Below are 5,352 nucleotides of genomic sequence, written 5' to 3'. Positions count from 1 at the left end.
GCACCCGTATGTACAAATACACTGAAAGATGCCAGTGGAAATATGCTTCTGACCTTTGAATTGGCATACTGGATGTTAACATTGGTCTGAGTTAATGGACTTTAACAGTGACTTCTGCTACAGTTTTATTATCTGAACAAAGAACTCACTACCAAGCTGATTAGATGTGCAATTAGAGGTACAGAGAAAAGTAAATCATTCAGTCACTAATTTTTCTAGGAAGAAAAAGAGGTTAATTTTACATTTGTCCAAATCGTGAATGTGTTCAAGGTGATGGGAAGGGAAACCACTCTCTACTAAAGCCTGGTTTGATATCCTCCTGAAAGGATCAGCGGAAATAAGATTTGTGATAACTTTTTGCAGGTGTGTCACAGGCTGAGGTAGCAAGGACTCCAGAGGAAGTAGGCACATTTTTGTTGTAGCCTGTACTCCAAATGCAGTGTCTTGCCTTATCTCCCTAACAAATGTCCCTTAGAAAAGCTCTCCTAGAAGATCATGAGGTGAGACTCTAGGGGCTGATCTTACTCTCAGGTATAACTTGAAAAAAATAAAATTACATTAAAAAATACATATGTTTTTGATTCTTACATTTCTGGGTAGCAGTTGGAACTTCGATACCTTCCACATATCCATTAAACTTAATGGTACTATTACCAGACCCTTCTTCCCTCTCATCCTGAGTTTACAGTCCACTTAGCTCTGTTTACTGACTTGGGATTTCATGGTCAAGGGAGACAGAATTCAGCTTCTTATCAGAACTGGCAGCGTGGTGTCATGTACCATGCTCCTTTGCTATGGGTTAATGTGAAAAATCTTGAGCATGGCTAATTTTTGTTCAATTTGTAAAATGTTAGCTCATCGCATTGAATGTCATTCAGCCCAGCACTTGAAGCACTGAATGTCAATTAGCTTGAATAAATGGACTAACAATTTCAGAAGGGCAAAAAAGTCACTTCAGAAAATTCTAGCTGAAATTGATCCTCTACAGCCATGTGTTAAAGATGTGTAATCTGGTTGCTAAATGTTCTGCTTAGAAAAGACTTTTACAGCTGTCTTGCCAAGGCCTATATTCAAAGGGAAAAAAAAAAAAGCCTTGTAAATCTATATTTCTTTTTTTTTTTTTAATTTTATTTTTTATAGTAAACAGCTGTCACTGAAAACACAAGCAGTGAGGAATTGTAATTTTGTGGATTGTGCATACATCTTGGAGTGAAAAACAGGTTCTAGTCCTCCATCTACCATTGACGCATCCTTCTTTCAGACCTCCTGGAAGCTGGAGTAGAGCCTACCCCTGTGATTTCCCATTACTTTCATTACATTCCTGGCATAGCCTCTTTCAGCATGGCTTCCAGCCTTAATCTGAAGTTATATGCGTGGCTGCACTGTGCAAGGCTAGATTCTACCCTTTAAAAATGTAAATCTTCCCCAAAAATTTTCTATATGCAAAGTTGCTGTGGTCTCTTTATGTGGATCAATACAAGGAACTGATTATAAAGTTTTAAAACTGTATTGTGTGCGAAAGCACTGCTTGATGTGTGTGCTGAAACACATTTAAAATGGCTACTCCAGTTTTGCTAAATCTTAGAATACACAGAAAATGTCATCTCCAAATGAATGTATCCTACAAAACCACAGGCAGTGAGAAAGAGTAGAATATGGAGAAGAACAGACCAGAATTTGGGCCTTTGTCTGGAATTTTGATTACTACAAATAATAGCATTTGATTCATAATTATACTTCTGATGGCTTCTATTTCTTGGGTTTGAAGAGAGAAATGACTGTGTCTGACAGATGTTCATTACATATTTTTTAAAGTTATAGAGGGTTTCTTTCAATGTGACATTGTGCATTTGCTGTTTCTCTGTCTAGAATCAAGTGAAATTACAGTGCAGGACTTGACAGGGCGCTTTGTTACCTGGGGAAATCTGCACTGCAAGTCGTTTAATGTGTTGCAAATGTTAGAGATGCCTTTTTAGTATGGGTATAAAACCTGTGAGAGTACAAATATCATGAGGAGACGGTCCTGATTTACAGCTTGCTAGCTAGACATATGAATGTTTTAGCTTTGTTTTGAGATGAAATATGAAATGTAAAACTCACTTGAGACCGCATGTACTTATAGCCATTAAAACACTTAGAATCAGTCCGCCTAGGAATTAACTTATTCTCAGTAGAAGTTAACATAAGTTATTTCAAAGCTCAGTGTTTACATGTGACACAAAAGTTGAAAACAGCTGGGGACATACTTCATGCACTATTACTATCTATCTGTATACATAATGTAGTTTCATAAGTGAAATACACAATAAGTGGCCCATTGAAGGAAAAAAAATAGCAGAAACATGAAAAATAACAGCAATTGGTTAACTAAAATAGACATACTTTTGTTCTAAAGACATCTTGTTAGTTAGTGACAGGCAAATTAATTAATGACCAAGATTTAAACCAGGCACATGTGATTTCTTTTAGCTGTGGTTTATTCTGGGACATAGCAAATGCTGATTAAAAAAATACTAAATACTTACTCTAGAATTTAACTGGGTGCCAAATATGCATTTGGGGCCCTATTCTTCAAGCTGCTCAGTGTTTCCTGTGAGGCAGCCATCAACTAGGAGGGATATTGGACCCCTTCTTGAGGGTCTGACTGAGTGCTGAGGGCACTCAGCCTTTGATCTTTTTTAGTTCACAAGACGCCCGAGGCACAAAGTTCTATAAATGCTTACTAGACTCAATTGTGTAGTATTACTTATGCACAGAATTTGGATTTTTATGGTTTAGATTTCTCGTAAAACTGTTTGGAACTAACAGTGCTTCCCACCTGACATATTGTCTAACCCTCTGGACTCTCATAACATTTGTCAAGCAACTGAAAGACCTTTCTATTTCAAATTGCTCTGGATTTCAGAAGTGGCCACTGGCTCTCCCACACCCATTCAGAGAAAGCCGGGTGCACTCCTAAACCTCTCTAGGAAGTCAGCAACCTTCCAGTCTCAGTACTGGAAAAACAAGATCTGTGATTAAGCAGAGGTTGTCTCCTTTGCTGAGTTGTCATTTCATACTTAGAGGAATTTGGATATTCTTACAGTCCTCATTTCATTTCATCCTCCCCAGTCATTGCAGCACAGCTCTTGTTCTGTCACCTGAATGTCTGTATCCCTTTTACAGAACTCCAGTAGAAGTTGTCTGTGGCACTGGCTGTAAAACTTTTGGTGATCTAAGAGAGAGCTTTTCCCTTTCTTGATGTTCTGCAGATGAAGCATCCTGACATAGAAGCCTGTATAAATAAATGAGAAATAGCAAATGATCTGGTCACTTCACCAACATCATCCAGAAAAATTATACGGATCCCTCAGGAGGGAGGTGGAAACTTTTACTTACAAGTAGTTCCAGGGTATGTTTAGTCACCACAACGTGAGATTTCTTCTGCCTAGATCACTAGGGAAAAAGAGGGGAGACTAATATGCAGCCAAGATCCTTCCTGGGGTTGTAAAGCAGCAGAAGGCAAGAACCCCTGCCCTACTAAGGCAGCTGCTCTCCACACTGGAACAGCTGCCTGCATTTGCCAGGCACGAAACAGAGGCCATTTCACTGAAGCCCAAGTTACAGGTCTGCAAATTTGCTCCCAGTGCCACAACCATCACTCATTTCTCTTTTCTGCCCATGGTGTTTCTGTGCCTTGAGGCTGATGAGAAGACTATATGAAACTGCCATCGCTCAAGGCTGTACCCTGAAAAGGTAAAAATTCTGGGTGGCAAATCAGTCAGGCTCCTTGTAAACATGGGAATAAAGGATAGCCATCTTCTTGACCAAACTGACTTGTGCCTACCTCTTAGGTTAGTGATGGAAAAGGTCTCCAAAATAAAGTGTCTTTGTTTCCTGTAAAGACAATATCCAGCGGAAAATGCATTTGAAAGCCTCCAGAGAAAGATCTGGCCTGCCTGAATAAGGCATCTAACCTTACGACCTAACTCCTCTATTTAGTTTCTACTGTGAATGTGCTATTTGAGGGAAGGCATCTTTTTTGTTTCAAGTTAGATTGCTCAGACCTAAAAGAAGTCTCATGAGTCATGCAAATAAAGCTCAAAGAATCAAAACTAATATTGACCCCTTCTCTGAAATACTAAAATGGTCTACTTGTCTCTATATTATATATATATATATATATATATATATTGTGTTTCTTACAGGGTTGTATGACTAGTGCCCTCAGCTAGAGAATGCTAAAATCTTACATATATACGTGGATACAGTGAATATAAGTTTCAAGAGTTTTGCTCTTGTGCATAATGCACCTACAGTGTGTGTGCATGCTATCGGTTATCTCCAAGAGCAATAACTGTAATAGCAATTATCCCCTTTACTCGTCTTAGCTCATCAGGACACTGATTATACTAATGAATTTTAATCAAGTTCCACAGTATGTACATGCTCAAAAAAAATGTCAAAGGGAAAACCAAAACTATATAGTCTCTTAAATTCCTAAAATCTGCTGTAAAGAACAGAGACCCATAGCTTACACTGTGTCTACAAAATGTCTTGGTGGTGTGTTGTTCCCGAGACTGCTTGTAATACAGTTGGGCTCACTGCAGAATAGAATGAGGAAATGTGTTGCCAGTTTGAAAAGAGTGTTAACAATTTAAAAAGTGCCAATCAAAGCAAAAAGATGAAACATTACACAGCTATTAAGAATATTATTCAGTTCTTTTAAATGATTGCCAATTTAGATACTTCTCTCGTTAAATCATTCTTGTTAGGTATTGTACTGAATGCCAGTTTTCAAGAACAAGACAGTCCACAGGCTTAGCTCATTAATGAAGACACAACCTGGTAGGTAATTTTATAATTAAAAAGGATATTTTGAGGACTAGAATGACTTTTGCTACATTTCCAAATCTCATTTCAGTAAGAGATTCTGTGTAAAAGAATTTTCATGCTAAATTGTAAGAGTAACTGAGGAGATGAAAAGGAAGGCATAGTTGAACATTTCTGTGTGTTTTCAGCAGAACAGCCCTAAAATGTTCTGTTTATTAACACAGTGGAGAAAGGTTTGTGTAAGGTTAATGTTAGAATCACTTAGGATGGTAACTCCTTCTGCAAAGCATCTGCATAAATTAGAAAAAGCTGCCAGATTTCCATCTGTTAGCAATACAACTTCAGCCACAAAGACAACTGTCGTGACAACCACACTGAGTTAGTCTTTCAAATAAAACCTGTTAAAAGCTACTGCCCTCCAGCCTCCACCCACTACAGTTAACAGCATTAAATAGCACTCTAACTGGTATTTATTTTCTTAGGCATTCCTCACTTGTGCAGCTGCTGGCACACTGGCCTTTGATTTAAAATAACCTCAAC

General features: G+C 38.2%; 1 long non-coding RNA gene across 1 annotated transcript; it reads right to left on the bottom strand.

Moving 5' to 3' along the window:
* Nucleotides 1–381: 381 nt before the first annotated feature.
* Nucleotides 382–5,132, bottom strand: LOC308188580. The gene is made up of 4 exons (XR_013945607.1): nucleotides 4,518–5,132; nucleotides 3,827–3,876; nucleotides 3,379–3,435; nucleotides 382–3,274 (listed from the first exon to the last, which is right to left on the bottom strand). It is a non-coding gene; the product is annotated as an uncharacterized lncRNA (long non-coding RNA).
* Nucleotides 5,133–5,352: the final 220 nt, after the last annotated feature.

This window comes from Anser brachyrhynchus, assembly GCF_964034855.1.
Source record: "Anser brachyrhynchus genome assembly, chromosome: 1".
Lineage (NCBI taxonomy): Eukaryota > Metazoa > Chordata > Aves > Anseriformes > Anatidae > Anser > Anser brachyrhynchus.
This window is presented reverse-complemented; position numbering and strand designations above follow the sequence as displayed.